The 16774-nt window shown below is 42.4% G+C and overlaps 1 long non-coding RNA gene across 1 annotated transcript; it reads right to left on the bottom strand.

Annotated features, from left to right (window-relative positions):
• Window positions 1-224: 224 nt before the first annotated feature.
• LOC147450582 (uncharacterized) lies at window positions 225-1471 on the bottom strand. The gene is made up of 2 exons (XR_015189286.1): window positions 1302-1471; window positions 225-473 (listed from the first exon to the last, which is right to left on the bottom strand). It is a non-coding gene; the product is annotated as an uncharacterized LOC147450582 (long non-coding RNA).
• Window positions 1472-16774: the final 15303 nt, after the last annotated feature.

The following is a 16774-nucleotide window of genomic DNA, read 5'->3' as shown; positions in this document are numbered from 1 at the left end:
TGGGCTACATCATCTGGATCAGATCCATCCATGATCGTGTGTATAGATGATGAAGTACTATCACTAATATCTAATCTAGATTCCCAAACAACTGAGCTAGTTAGAGTAGTTCATGAGAAGGATGACAACGACTCTTCTAGGCAACCATTATCACAACAAAGATCAAAGACGAACTTGAAATTGAGCTGAATGAGGATGAATCATCCTTCTTAAGAGGGCAAATGTAAGAAATACAGGTGGTTCACTTTAGAGAGCTGCAATAACACTATCGGATATAGCCAAAAAGTGGAGAGAGTTTTGAGAGCAACATCAAAGAACCATGCTTAATTCGTCCCAAAGGATCTAAATCCTGCTTGGGAAGATCCCATGCCACAAAAAACAGAGCGATATCTCACTCAAGAACTTTGAGGTGTATGGTTCTCTACCCATGACATGCCAGAGTGGAATCAAGGATGTGTCACCTGCGAAAATTGCTAGAAATCCAAATGGTTCAATTTAGAGAGTAAACCTAGATGGTCACAACCACCAATATCAAAGAAATAACATCAAATGTAGTTGAGGTGACTATAAAACCCCCCAAAAAAAATTCACCTCCTTACTAAATCCTTCGGCAACCTGAAAAGGTCATCAATGTGTATTGTTCTTGCATCACGTGCTTCATCAAGTATGATAACAGAATTTGTTGAGAGTTGGCTATCAACAAGAACTTCAAAAGCATTCCATTTGTCATATATTCTCTCAGGCTATGTGTAATCCTAACACCTAATCACGTAACCAACCTCTTCACCAAGAATGCAACCAAATTGTAACCACTCTTTGAGGTTGTGTGCAGCCAATGTTTCCTTTTGTTGTGCACCCTATTTCTACTAGATATTCCATAACGTGTGTTATTTTCCTTGGACCAGTTTCTCCAATCACGTCAAAAACCCCATTCTCATCGGTTGCTCTAGCCTGCTCATTTTTTCATCTTGTAAATGCAAAGACTTTGTCAACTTGCTTCTACAAACTATTGTTTAACATGTGTTTTTTTTTCCTCAGAAAATTTCTCCGATCACCTCTAAAACCTCATTCTCATGTGCTACTCTAAACAACACATTTTTCAGCGTGTAAATGGGAAGACTTTGTTAAGCCAACATTGTGTGTTTATGTGTGTGTGCGTGTGCGCGTACGCTCACGTGCCTGTATTGGCTTGGAAGCCTCTACAATTGACCACTCACAGCTAGAGAAGGAAACAAAATTCTAAGAGAGAGAGAGAGAGAGAGAGAGAGAGAGAGAGAGAGAGAGAGAGAGTGTACATTTACCAAGGAGGGTGCTGATGAAAATCAGTTGCAAAGTTTTATTCTCCACATTTTATTCTTTGAATTGTAGGCATAGTTTTTGAAACATTTCATTCCTGTCTGTGCTCTCCATGTGCAAGCAATAGCACTTTCCTAGTCCCGTTTTACTAGCTTGCATAAGCTGGAGAAATGGGTGTGATGAAAAGTAGATTTAACCCAAGATTGGTACACATATGCAACCTAGAACATGGTACATGTACCATATCGTGTACCATAAATAATGGAATCGAGTACATTTGTATCTTATGTATAGATACCATGCTTTTGAAAACGTTGTTGCTTCCAAGTGGGAAAAGCTGGTTGGGAGAGAGAAAGCTTGTGCATGAGATTTTTAATTGAAAAGGGTAGGATAAATGACAAGGTAAGGCATGATTTTCAATATAGCTTTAGCAAACCCAAAGGTACAACTTTGAACCACAAGATCTACATTTGTACTTTCCAAGAAACCAAAAGCCATGCCTTGGATGGGTTTGCTTTAGTGTAGATCATTTTGGTTGTTCACGATTTTCTTCTATGGTAGGAGTAACCTTACCAACCCTCAGGCGTATAACACCTCTAATTGTGAAGAATGCGTATGCGGATGTGTGCATGCATGGCATGTTGTGCGAGAAAGGAGAATGTAGCGAGTTTGGGTGGAGCTCTCAATGAGGATTTTTAGATATCTCTCACTACTCCTTATTGTTCTATATAACCAACAAATAGAATAAGGTTAGTACTGTCAATATGATGGGTGTCCGTCCAATGCGCATACACAACTTCACATCTCCAATGCCACAGATCTCGAGCTAATGAGAATCACCTAGCTTAACTAAACCATTAGAAGCATAACTCGAGAACCACTCCTTGTGAGGAGTTGTTACCATATACATGTGGTAGTGATGTGTGTGAACACACTAGGACCGCCGGGGCATTTTTTCCCTCTTTAGGAGGTTTTTTCCCCCGTGCATTGTATATACGCCCATCACTCTAGGGCTATCCATCTTTCCATTGCACACTAAGTAACACACTCTCTATTGTGTGCCTTGAGCTTCCTTCGTCTTCTCCAAGCTGTGTGTGTTTCTCTGCAACCCTAATTCCAACAATTGGTATCAGAGCAGGTCACGTCCTCCCGGGCTTAGTCGCCAGCTGCTCCAGCACACGCCTGCTCACTTTCTCCGATTTCAGTGAGCTTTGGCAAGCGTTCGCAGGTCGACAAATATTTTGGGTGAGCTCGAAGAGCTCGGTCTGCTCAGAATTTTGATTTGGGCTCATTTCGGGCTCCGTTTCCACTACGGGCAGTACTGCACAGGTTATTTCGTCATTTTGTGCAGATTTTCTGTCAGTGCCGTTTTCTGCATAACAGGTGCCTTATAGTCTTCTACGGTTTGTGCTATATAGCACAAGTTGTTCCCGCTCCATTTCTCCTATTTTCGGGCAGTTTTCACATCATGTGCAGCATTTACCATGGCTGACAACAACAACACAGATGTGTTCAAGATGTTTGCTGCTGAGGACAGGTTGGATGGGGACAACTACCCTATGTGGGCTTATATGATGCAACACGTTCTTGTGTCAAAAGGTGTCTGGAACATTGTGCAGGGCATTGATGTACGTCCTGGTTCTGAAGATGTAGGCGATATTGAGGATGTTGCAGGTCTTGCTGCAAGGATTGCAGCTGTTAGAGTTGTTTTGCCTACAGCAGAACAAGCTCGTTGGGATGTTAAGGATGCGCAGGCTCATGCATTGATTGCGTTGTCTGTGAAGCGCACCATTATTCCTCACATCCGTTCAGCAAAATCTGCAAAACAGGCTTGGGATATTCTAGCAGGTCTTTATGCAAGCCGCAATGAGGCTAAAATTGCTTTGCTGCGTAAAGAGCTAGAGTCGAAGATTATGCATGAGGAAGATGATATGGACACTTTCCTTGCTAGTGTCAAGGATATCAATGAGCAACTCATTTCTGCAGGTGAAGTCATTTCTGACAGTTCCCTTGTGCAGACTGTTCTTGATGCCTTACCAGATTCCTACCAGACTTTTGCTAGTACTTGGAGACTGATGACCCAAGGAAATCCTGAAGTTGTCAAGTTTGATGCATTATGCACATTGCTGTTGCAAGAGTCACTTTCTAGAAAAAACAGGACTAGGCAGCGTGCAGTTGAACAGGCTTTTATTGCTTCTCAAAGAAAGGGTGGTAACAGTAATGCAGCCACTTCTTATGGTTCTGCTGCGAGTGGCAAAAATTCTGTTCCTAATGCTTCTGCTGGCAGCACTTCGTCTGGCAATTCTGGTGATAAGGGCAAAAAGAAGATGCGTTGCCATTATTGTAAAGCCAATGATCACTTGATCAAGTCGTGTCCTAAGTTGAAGGCCAAAGAGGCTAAGAAGAAAGAGGGTGGTTCCACTGCAAATGCTGGTTCCACTACAAATGCAGCCATTGTTGAGTCTTCTGTGAAAGGAGATTGTGATGCTGATGTTGATGCACAATGGGCTTTTAGCGCAGAGTGCACTTACAATCCTGCTGTCCATGATGCATGCTTGTCAGTTGCTGCAGATTCACATGTGTGGTATTTCGACAGTGGTGCTACAAAGCACATTACCTCACATCGTGAATTGTTTACCTCTCTCGAGTCTGTCCCTCATGGGAATTCAGTCACTTGTGCCAACAACGCCTCTTATCCAGTTCAGGGAGTTGGAAAGATTGTGCTCACTGCTGCTAATGGCAGTTCCTTCACACTTGTTGATGCACTTTATGTACCTGGGATCAAGAAGAATCTATTGTCTGTATCCGCACTTGCTAGACTTGGACTTGTAGTCAAATTTGTGGATGACAGATGTACAGTTCATGATCTCAGTTTTGGTGATGAAATTGTTGCATCTGGGCTTTTGTGCCGTGGGCTGTATAAGCTCACTTTGTATGACAAGTGTGGACAAAATTTTGCAAATGCTGTTGCAGATTCAAGGGCTATTTCAGATGCAAAACTTTGGCATGCACGTTTTGGTCATCTGAATTTTGCCAGTTTGCTGCGTTTGCAGAAATCTGATATGGTTGCTTCTTTGCCGCCTCTTGAAGCACCTATCAAACATGTTTGTGAAGGCTGTATTCTGGGTAAAATGCAGCGTTCTAAGTTTCCAAAGGATGGTTCAGTTAGGGCCACATGCAGGTTGCAGCTTGTGCATAGTGATGTTTGTGGGCCCATGCAAACTCCGTCCTTGGGCAATTACCTGTACTTCGTGACTTTCATTGATGATTACTCCAGGCATGCATGGGTATTTCCGCTTAAAGCAAAGTCCGAAGTTTTTATGTGCTTCAAACAATTTTTGGCTATGGCTGAAAATGTCTCAAAATGTACTATGGGCACCCTCCGTTCCGATCGAGGGGGGGAGTATATGTCTCATGAATTTAATGCATTTCTGGCTAGTCGTGGGATAAAACACCAATGTACAGTGCCTTATACACCTCAGCAAAATGGTGTTGCTGAGAGGAAAAACAGGTCACTAACGGAAATGGCACGATGTATGGTCAAAAGTCAAGCTTTGCCGCATTCTTTTTGGCTTGAGGCCATCATGTGTGCCACTTATGTACTTAACAGGTGTCCTACGAAAGCTTTGCAGTCTATTACTCCATATGAAGCATGGCATGATAGAAAACCTTCTATTGAGCACATGCGTGTTTTTGGCTGTTTGGCATATGCTTTGGTGCCACAAGTGCAGCGCAGAAAATTGGATGATAAGGCTGTCAAATGTATTTTTGTTGGTTATAGTGCTGAAAGCAAAGGTTACAGGTTGTATCATCCGCAAACAAAACGTATTTTGGTTTCACGGGATGTAGTGTTTGTGGAAGATTCTGTTCAACCCTTGCTGTCATGTACTAGAGACAGTAATGTAAGCTCACAGGACATTTATGACACTTTGTTGCCTCTTTTCAGTGGTGGAAATACGAATGTAAGTTCCAATGAGGCAAATGTACAGCCTATGGGGGTTTCTGAAAATGTTTTAGAACAACCTATTACTGATGCAGATGTACATGATGTACTTGATGAGGAAAGGGCTGAAAATGAGCAGGCTAGAGGTATGCCGAAATGGCTGGTGCACACTTTGCGTGACAGTAAATTGGATGCACCTTTATCTAGTCGTACTCGTTCAGGCTCTCGCCATGCATCTTATGCATCAGATTGTTATGCTTTGGCTGTGTCTAGTTTACATGATGTTGAGGAGCCTTTGTCTTTTGATGAAGCACAGAATTCAGAAAATTGGATTGCTGCCATGAAATCAGAATATGATGCACTTATAGAGAATGACACATGGACTTTATGTGATTTGCCTCCTAGCAAAAAGGCCATTGGTACGAAGTGGGTTTACAAGTTGAAACGCAAGCCGGATGGTGAGATCGATCGCCATAAGGCTCGACTTGTTGCAAAGGGTTATGCACAACAAAAAGGCATAGATTATGAAGAGACTTTTGCTCCCACTTGTCGTATGACTACTGTGCGTTTTCTATGTGCATTGGCAGCTCATTTTGGTTGGGATGTACATCAATCAGACATTGTTACTGCTTTCTTGAATGGTGACATATTTGAGGAAGTTTATGTAACGCAGCCTCGCGGTTTTGTCATAAAAGGACAAGAGGACAAAGTGTGCAAATGTAAGAAGGCTTTGTATGGGTTGAAGCAATCTCCTCGTGCTTGGTATGAGAAAGCTGACACTCATTTGGTTAAACGAGGCTTTCGTAACAGTCCAACAGAAAGCACATTGTATGTAAAGCGTGAGGATGATGTATTTCTCATTGTGGTTCTTTATGTTGATGATTTGCTGATCACTGGACCAAATGAGAGACATATTGCTGAATTTAAGGCTGATTTGAATGCTACTTTCAAGATGAAAGATTTGGGGCTGTTGCATCATTACTTGGGTATACAGTTTAAGCAGTGTGATGGTGGTATTGCCTTGTGTCAGAAAAGTTACATAGAGACATTGCTATGTAAGTTTGGACTTGAGGATTGCAAACCTATTGCCACTCCCATGGAAACAGGTTTGAAGTTGAGTCTACATGATGCTGGCGATCCTGTTGATGTCACTCTTTACCAAACTGCTGTTGGCTGCCTCATTTATGTATGCAACACGAGGCCAGATATTCAGTTTGCAGTCTCGCAGGTCAGCAGATTTATGCATAGCCCAGGGTCTAAGCATTGGCAGGCTGTCAAGAGGATTTTCCGCTACCTTAGTGGCACTTTACATCTTGGCTTGTTTTATCCCAAGGGGGGATCATTGCCGCCAGACTTACATGCTTTTTCGGACTCAGATTGGGCTGGTTGTTTTGACACGCGAGTGTCCACAAGTGGTTTTTGTTTCATGCTTGGCAGTTCATGTATATCATGGTTGAGCAAGAAGCAACCTACTGTGGCCACTTCGAGTTGTGAGGCTGAGTACAGGGAAGTCTTCACAGCTACGGTTGAGTGTGTATGGCTCAGACGCCTTATGGCTGACTTGGGTGTTGGACAGGACACTGCCAACACTATCTACACTGACAGTCAGAGCGCATTGGCAGTTGCGAGGAACCCAGTTTTTCATGCTCGCACAAAGCACATTGAGGTGCATTACCACTATGTCAGGGAGAGGCTCTCAGCAGGAGAGATCAGCTTGGCTTATGTGCCAACACAGGACAACCTTGCAGATCTTTTCACAAAGGCATTGTCTCGTGAGAAGCTTGAAGCTTTCCGCAAAGCTTTGGGCTTACTCCCCTTTGTGGACTGATCCTGTCCTCAGGGCATGGCACTTCCCTTTACTCATGTGCCAGCTCTCGTTCACCGCATCACTCCAGGGGGGATTTGTTACCATATACATGTGGTAGTGATGTGTGTGAACACACTAGGACCGCCGGGGCATTTTTTCCCTCTTTAGGAGGTTTTTTCCCCCGTGCATTGTATATACGCCCATCACTCTAGGGCTATCCATCTTTCCATTGCACACTAAGTAACACACTCTCTATTGTGTGCCTTGAGCTTCCTTCGTCTTCTCCAAGCTGTGTGTGTTTCTCTGCAACCCTAATTCCAACAGGAGTAACATGAAAATTGGCACCTCATCCAATAATCCAATTATTTGCATAGCATTCTTCAAGAGCTAACAATGCCTCTAGACTTAAATCAAAAGTGAAGACTAGTCCATTTGACAACTACAGCACATTATGAATAACATCAACGTGTGAAGACTAAATGATTTTGAACTCCCCTATATTCACAATACTCTTAGGAGTTGCAAAACTTATGACAATGGCTTTATGTGTACTTCTTTCTTCATGTGTCCTTTCTTGTGACAATGGCAGCATTCAACTTCCTCAAGTCATGTTCACAACTGTTGCTACATGCGTTCTTGCAATCTTGAGAACAATTGCAACAACGACTATGACCTCTCTACCTTTGATTGTTCTTGTGACTACTCCCGCGTGCCATATATGCATCACCATGGCGGCTAGTACCAAGAAACTAACGTTGAATCTCTTTTGTGAGCAAAGCGTTAGTAACATCACTGAAAATAAGTTTTCCCTGAGGGATGGATTTACTCATGGAAATATTAAATGTGTCCCAATTTCATTATAAAAATTAAGCCCCTTTGATGTCAACTAAGTAAACACAATGTTAAACTCATTCGGGTGTGAACTGACACTACTACCTTCTTTCATATAAAGACACATCTTTTACATCACAAACACTTTTTTTGATGCTCTCTTACCATCCCATGATGTTGAGCATAAAGACTCCCACAATTCTGTATCATTGGTCTTGTCCATACTCGTAAAGAATATAGAATCACCAAGATGCAACTTAATAGTTTCCATGGCACGAGCATCAAGCTCCTCCCACTGATCATCAGTGTACAAACCCTCTTTTCCCTCTTTCAATGGCACTACAAGCCCTTTGTTGGCTAGCACATCAATCATTCTTTGCTTCTATATAGTGAAATTTGTGCCATCAAATTTCTTAATGTAGTAATCTTCCTTCTCTAAAGATCTAGCCATACTGACAAGAGCTAACTACAAGAGAGTAACACTAAGAATTTGTGCCATCAAATTTCTTAATGTAGTTATCTTCTTTTTCAGAAGATCAAGCCATATTGACAAGAGCTAACTGCAAAAGAGTAATGCTAAGAACTTATGGAAATTTTTCTACAAAATATTCAACATAGTCTTCTTTCTTCAGATATCAAAGTCTCAACTAGAGACGTGGAAAAATCACTGCAATGTCAATGCAAAATATTGTTGTAAGCAAACTAGAGGACTCATAGGAAAAATCCGACAGAGCCTCCTCTCTATAGGGATCAAAATTTCAAGCCAAATGGAGCAAAAAACATTACATAAACAAACAAAGAGTACTAAAACAGGAATCAACTGGCATATATTGCTCAAAGAAAGTGTTGAAATGACTACCAACTTGGCATGAAAGCACCTATATCCATCTATACATGTCATGTGGCTAGGCCATGAATGGGGATCTCCAGCAACATAATCCACATCACACTAGGTAACCCGACCCCTAGTCAAAAAACCTCACGCAATGACCCTCACAAAAGGTTATGCAGACTCAACTAGCCACAGTCCCAAAAAGGGCTCTTCTGGACCGAATCTCAAAAATAGTTGAGACTGCCATAACAAGCCAAAATGGGCTCCACAACGAGGTACATTGGTAGTATCTACAATGCAGCCTACATCCACCAAAACATGAAGCTGTCATTGAAAAACCATAGGGCACGCACTTAAGGAGGCACCAATGAGATGAAAGCAAATATGAACTCAAGCGATCTCTCTATGGGAAGTAAGAACTGCTCTCAATAGAGCACGAGCACACACAAGGTGCTGATCATGTATATCACATACGCATAAAACTCTTGAAGAGAAGTAATCACTGGTCAAAAATCTCCCATTGAACCTGGAATTTGTCACTGACAAAACCTATTAACTATAGCTGACTAGGCTAGGCAAAATCAAACCACAGATGCTATACATGAAGTAATCCGAGTGTAAGAACAACAGATATGCAGAAGGGATGCTTGTCAAGAAAACCTGTAAACTTGTAGCTGTGTGGATCCGTGAGTCCAACAAACTAATAAAAATTGGTAACATGTGAGTCATCAACAACTAAGCATCACATAACCGAACCAGAGTAGGTATACATCAGAAAAAATAATGCAAAACACGGCATTACGAAGCCGAGCAATAACTGTCAAGATCGCTCCTTTAAAGATGCCATAAAAGAACATTGTGTCAATGTCGATGTCAATGCTAGTGTGTCGATGTTGAATGCGATGCCGATGTCAATGCCAAAGAAGTTGATGCCGAGAAAACCGCTAGAAGTTGATACTAATTTTTGTCGTCAAACAGAAATGCCTCATCGATGTTGAGTGCCAAAAAAGTCAATGCTCTCTAGATGCCGGAATCTGAAAAGATGAAGTCATCCATGTCGAGAACCGAGGACAAAAGCAAAATCGTGTGTATGTTTGTGTACACACACACTTGTGCCTTCTCTACCAATTTCTCCGACATTCATAGAAGAAAAACACACCAATTCTATGCTTCTACTCTCTTTATCTCCTTACTTATTGTACTCGGTGCACTTCAAACCTACTCGATTGTGTGTGTGTGCGTACACACTTCCTTCTTCTAATCCACCTTGTTATCTCTCCCTCTTTGTAGCATTGTTGTGAAGGCATGCCAATGTTTGTTTGCTTTGCTACCCACCAACGCTATGCTTTTATCTGCAATTAGCGCTACTGTAAAACTCTTCAATTTTGGCAATGCTATGGTTCCTTAATTTTTCTTTCATAGCGTTCATTTGTTTTTCTCAACAAGTCTTCAACACTCAAGTTTCAAAAACCTCAAAACAAAAAATTCTTACGTTGCTTTATCCTCACAACACCAAATGTAGACCTTGCACATTTGACCTCCTCCAGTGTCCAACAAGTTGATTTTCTGTAACTTGCTGAGCTCGCATCAAAACTTGTGCACATGCCAAGACCATACCAAAAAGCCATTATAGCTTTGGTACCACTTGTGAAGAGTGCATGTGGTGATGCATGCATGCTCGACATGTTGTGCAAGGAAGGAGAACTCATTTGGAAGGAGCTCTGAGTGAGTATTAGATATCTCTCACAACTCATTGTTCTATATAACCAATAAATAAGATAAAGTTAGTACAATCAGTATGATGGGTGCTCAGCCAATTGGCATGAACCCTAACACTGATTACTACTAAGTGATAGGGTTAGTCAACTTTGGCTATAGTCCATGACTATGCTAGCACCAGCACACAGATGACAGAATATTCCCTAAAGATGTATCAGTGGAGACAAACACATCACCTCCTCGGTCATATTTATTAAAATAAATGTGTACAAGATATAGACTTAGACTGGACCATAGGTATGCACTCAGTTTCGCATAACAATGGTGCTCAAGGCAACCAATCACTCACACAACCCCCAAAAGAACATCCCAATATTTGGGTGTATGCTTCCTTTTATCCTCACTGGCAATACCCATTGTGGATCTTGAAACTTGCTTCTTGATTCTAATTGGTTGTGATCATTGGTTCCATTTCTAGATTCTCACCTCTATCATTCTTCTCCTTTTTCTTGAATTGGCTCCTTAGACCCCAGGTGATGTGTGTGGTGAGCCTAAGGATAAGGGAATAAAGACACATGAATTGTTTGGTAGTTGTCCCAGTGTCACTGTCATATTCAGGCATGAGATCCAGTTCCTTTGCTCTAGGATCCAACTCTCCCCATTTAGCCAGGTCTTCGCCCTTTTTTTTGTTGGCAACCATGTCTTGATATTTTGAGTGTGTGACTATGACCTACATGAGCTCTAGTTCATGTTTAGGGTGGAGGCCTTCTGTTACTTTCTCATTATAGGGTTCCCCTCTCTCAATCTCTCTTCTCTCAGAAAGCTCTATGGTCTAATTAATGGGCTAAATGAATTTGCATAGTTTTGGTGCCTTGAACCTTTCAAATAGGTGAAATCGTTGGCGCCTGCATCTTCCTCTTGCTATGTATTCCATCATCGCTAGATCAAATATTATCCTTGCTCTTGCTACTTGAGTGCACCAGTAAGAGGAAGTCATACACTATAAGAGAAATGCTACCATATACATGTGGTAGTGATGTGTGAGAATTGGTTTCTACCCTTGCTTTTAGTAGCCTGTCTGTCAATCACTACACATCTAACTCCATATTGGTTTTTTCTTGTTTCTCTTGCGGAACCACTACTCATGTAGCTCCATACTAGTTGTTTCTTGCTTCTCCAGTGGCATCTTTTGTTCTAAAATGTGATGTAGGAAAATATTGCAAAGCTTGACCAACTTGTTTTGATGTTGAGGCCATTCTGCAAATATATCTTTAAATGTATCCTCATTTGGATTTTCCTAGATCATATGCTTTATGACCTTGTGGTTTTCTTCCATTTGATCACCCCATTCAGTGAACTTCTCCACCAACACCACATACTCTTTAGCATCTACTGGCTTCGGCATGCCTAGATATAGCACTGGATAGAATCTAAGTAGGGATTCAGCTGACTGTGCTATGGCATAGGGATATTGGTCCCATTTCCTTTGTCAAAATGACCTTGGGTGGCCTCTCCAGTACTTGAATGCATGCAGGGTGTGGGGGCGATTGTCATTTGGTCTTATCATGGGGACATCGCCCTGGACACTTCTTGAAGAAATTTTTTACCATATGTTTTAACTCTACCAGTGTATTCTCATATTTCTCCCCTTCTCTAGTTAGTTTGTTGAGCTTGGTGTCCCTTCTGAGCTGCTTTAGCGCCTTGTGTGGTTAACCTACAAATTATTTTGACAATAAAGGGTTTCTTCTCATATCAGGCATCATCTTGATTCCTCTTTTTTTGTTCTTCAATTGTCCCTTTTTGGCTCCTCTTTTTTCTTTTGTCTGAAGTATCCCCCTTTGTTTTTTATTTCCTCAGTTCCTCCTCCGACTTTGGTTCCCCATTAGTTTGTTGATGTGAGTGCGCGTATGCGCGGATGCATGAGTGTATGATGTGGTGCGTGCAGGGAAGGGCAGAAGCACGAGATAGTGTGGGTGGAGCAACCTCTGGAACTATGAGTAAGGATAGACACCGAAAGTCCGGCCCCGGGCAAAGGTGCAACGCCTTTACCCCAACAAACTCCCACTAAAAGGTGATGCATCGATAAGTGAGACCTACTAGCTAAACTACTAGTATGTACAAGAAACTAGGTGAGAGACTCTCTCAATCTATCCCACTAGCTCACTATGTTGATCTACACGCAGGTGTATCGGATCTGGTGGTAGGCAAGAGTGCGTACCCACGCTAGAGTCTGCATGTAAATCTCATAGACTACTCTCTGTATGGTCTTCAAAACTCCACAAAGTTCCATGCTAGTGTCAGTCACCCCACAAGACTGACTATCCCTAATGAAAATGCTCCCATTGTAGCTACTAGATCGGGCCTTGACACTAACAAGTCAAACATGAGACGCTGACAAAATCTACACAAACCTGGTTGTACTCGCCTCCCCTGCTCTATTTGCAATCACTACATCATCAAGACTACCCATCACGTATAGATGTGTCAACATCGACACTGGGAAACCTACGTCCCTGTCACCCATAGGCAAAATTGTACGTCCTGGCACCAACTCATCAGCCTCTAATATGAGCATATCAAAGAACTCCATGTCTGTTATCTCTGTCTGTGTCTCTAGGGAGTAGACCTGCTCTACCTCTATTTGCACAAACTTTGACAACACTTGTTGTGTCTTAGTAGAGCACTGTCGCTCTACCTCTATCCCTACAGAATCTACTGGCACGTCCTACACGACTAATTGTTTTGTCTCGTGAGCATGGTGGAGCTCACCCGTGAAAGAGACACATCTCATCTCTCGTTCAAAGCATGCTAGCAACAAAACCGAGACTATGCCGTCTCGAACCTCAGACACATGTATAGGATATACCAGGCCGTTGTGGGCTCTTCTGGAAATCACTAATGAACCGCAATGCATCTGGAAAGACTACTCTCTAAGCAGTATCTAACAGCCAAACTCTACTAACTATCTCGTTGAGATCAAGCTTCGTTTCAGCTGAGGAACATAACGCACATGTCGTAGCATGTATGGTGCACCACTAGGCAAAGACAAACAAACGTCTCCTACACCCTCTATGTCAAACGCCGAACCATCGGCCAAGTGCACACAGCCAAGAATCCCACTAGAAAATGTGCTAAATCACTCACAACATGGTGTGACGTGGAAAGCAACATTTCTATCTAGTAACCACTATCTATAGACATATTTGCAAGAGGTACAATTGAGGCAAGCATGGCATCACTGCCACTGGCATAGACTGCCATTGAAATTGCCTCTCTAACATGTGTCAAAACCATATCTTCATCTCATATACATCTACATTGTTGTCTCATACATCTGAAACAATGGCACTTAATGTGCCTTGTGTGACCACAGTGCCAACATCGTATGTATCAGCAAGAACGAGACCGATGTTTCTCATTGTCACACATGTCTGCTGCCATAAGTGAATGCCAAAATGGCAACAGAGTGGGAGAACACTCGACCACTACACAATCATGAAAACCATGACCAATCGCATCAAAAATCAATGCTCACATATGCATAAAACAACTACACAATTTGCTACTACAAGCATAAACTGGGACTAACTGCTCAATCAAGCATAGTAAAACGCATGACCATATACGCAAGTAGTGATAAAACTAGCTCAAAATGCATCCCACAAGAGAAACTGCCTGTAAAAGTCTGCAAAAATATGTGAAACATGTAACCGTCTATCTGTAGCCACACAAGCATACGCTAATCCTCACTCCTGCGAGAGTGGGTACAAGAACACCAAACTGTGTCCAACCTGACAAAACCTGTCAAAGTGAGAGTAAACACTCGATCACACTGGCAAAGTGGGAATATATCGACCATTGTACAAGATGGCATAACACTGCAAACTTTAATGGCGAGAAGACGTGGGAAAATGAACAGAATTTCCTTTGCAAAATGAGTCAAAACTCAATGCAAACCACAAGCAAAAAACTGCAGATAACTACTAGAGTGAGAGTCAACTCGACCACTGAACCATCAAAGAGTAAATTTCAAATACGCGTAAACCATGGCGAGAATCTGGGGAAAATTCGACAGAGTTTCCTTTGAAAACTGAGCAAAATCTCAAAAATATCACCAAATACGCATGAAAATAGACACTCAGTGTCTTAATAGAAAATCCACAAATGGCATACATAGCACTACCAAAACCTTGGCAAAATAGCTCACTCTTGATCGAGTGACTCTATGGACGTATACCTGTCCAAAAAACACTTGTAAACCTGTGATTTTACTACCTGCAAGCTATAGCTAGCTCAAATTGTATCCACATAATGCATACATAGCATGAAACTGCACAGGACTGTGCCAAAATCTCTCTGAAATGCTCCACACAATCGTACATGAGCACTTCATATGCCACATAAGTTGTACTACAAAGACTGTGCAACCTGTGAGAAAAATTGTTGGGAAGTGGCGCACACTACCTAATCGGGATGCCTGATCAGTGTCAAAACTGATGTCGGAACGGCTAATCGTCGATGCTTGAGGCCGATGCCTGTTAAGGAATGGATCGTAGGTGTGTGTGTGTGCAACAAAGATGGAGAGAGAGAGAGAGAGAGAGAGAGAGAGAGAGAGAGAGAGAGAGAGAGAGAGAGAGAGAGAGAGAGAGAGAGAGAGAGAGAGAGAGAACGACACAAGGATGTGGGATGGAGCTCCCAAATCTCACTGTATGAGCACACTGTGAGAATGAGTGAGAGCTCCTTATTCTTGTATGTATAAAGAATAAGGAGATAAATGTGGCGGCCACTGGTCGACGGACACGGGCAAAGCACGGTGAGGTACACCGCCTTTACCTAACATTTTCCCACTAAAGATTGTTTGCCAATAAGTGACGAGAAGACTAGCCTACAACTAGTATATACAAGAGGTGAGAGAAGACGGCTCTCAACCTATGCCCACTGGCTCACTCCAAACATATGAGTGCATCGGTAAATTGCTCTAGTGTAGATGCAACATGCATAGCACTAGGGCTAGAGCCACAATGACACTCTTGATGTAGGTAGTGAGTGACGACCTGCATGGCTCTACAATGCACAATGCCAGTGTTAGTCATCGCATAACTCACAACTCCCACTGAAAATGCATCAACCACATAAGCAAGATCAGGTCTCGAGACCAAAAGGTCAGACATGAGAGACCCGAAAGCCGACGAAACATACACTATGTGTGCCAACCTGTCCCTATTAGCAACCTTAGTGCCATATGCATCCTCGTCAGGAACGACTTGACTATGCATCACCATGTCAGCATCGTCTGGCAAAGGCATATCTGCTGAGAATGACTGCAAAATAAAAAAATCAGCACCACTGCAATCATAGACAGCTATCTAAAGGACATTGTTTCCCTCCAATGTATCAGACGCATCATAGAACAATGTATCGGTTTTCTAGCTCAACTGATGACTGACCAAGCTATGCATCCCCAAACATATCGCTGTCTGCGTGAACGTCACCACAAGAAAAATGCACAACCTGCTCTCCATGCAACACATCTGCAAAAGAGACACACCTTGTCTCTCGCTCCAAAAATGGTTGCAAATACACATAAACTACACCACCTCGTGTGTCAAAAATATACAAAGTCTATACCATACCACTCTTAAAACCTTTGGCTATCACCAGTGATCCCCAATGCATCTGAAATGACCACTCTCCAAGCAATACAAAATGTCCACTACTCTACAACTAACCACTGAAATGAGACTCTGGCTGAGTCCTGGTACATAACGTACATCTCGTAGTGTAAGCAATGCACCGCTAGGTAAAGACATGCATACATCTCCAACACCCTCTATGGCTGAAAACACTGCACACAACCAAGTCTCCCACTAGAGAAAGAGCAAAACAAATCACGACGTGGCGTCACGTGAAAACTACGTGCTCGTCTAGTAGAAAACGTGTAGATAGTGTGCTATCCCAAGACACAAAGTAGTCTGAAGGCAAGCTAGACTAAAAAATGACATGCCCGTCACATGCATATGTCCTCATAGTAGCACCATGCATCTGCCTCTTTCGTTGCCTCATACGCCTAAAGCAACGGTGTCTAATATGCCCATCGTGGCCATAGTGCCAACATGGCAATCTCAATTGTGAATCGCCTCTGACCTGAACCATCTCCATATCCATGCCAAAACTATAGCAAACAATGCTCAAGATCACAGGACTCTCCCATCCGAGAGCAAACCACTATCTCAGCAAAGAAGGTGAGAAAATGGTCAAGCTCACTAGTCTGTGCAATAAGCGTACATATCTGGAAAATTTTTGATAGAGTCTCCTCTGTAACCAGAGCAAAAAACTTAACAGTAAA

The sequence above is a fragment of the Adiantum capillus-veneris genome, chromosome 9 (assembly GCF_014529385.1).
Source record: "Adiantum capillus-veneris isolate H3 chromosome 9, ASM1452938v2, whole genome shotgun sequence".
Lineage (NCBI taxonomy): Eukaryota > Viridiplantae > Streptophyta > Polypodiopsida > Polypodiales > Pteridaceae > Adiantum > Adiantum capillus-veneris.
The sequence above is the reverse complement of the archived record's forward strand: the minus strand, read 5'-3'. Positions and strand labels throughout refer to the sequence as shown.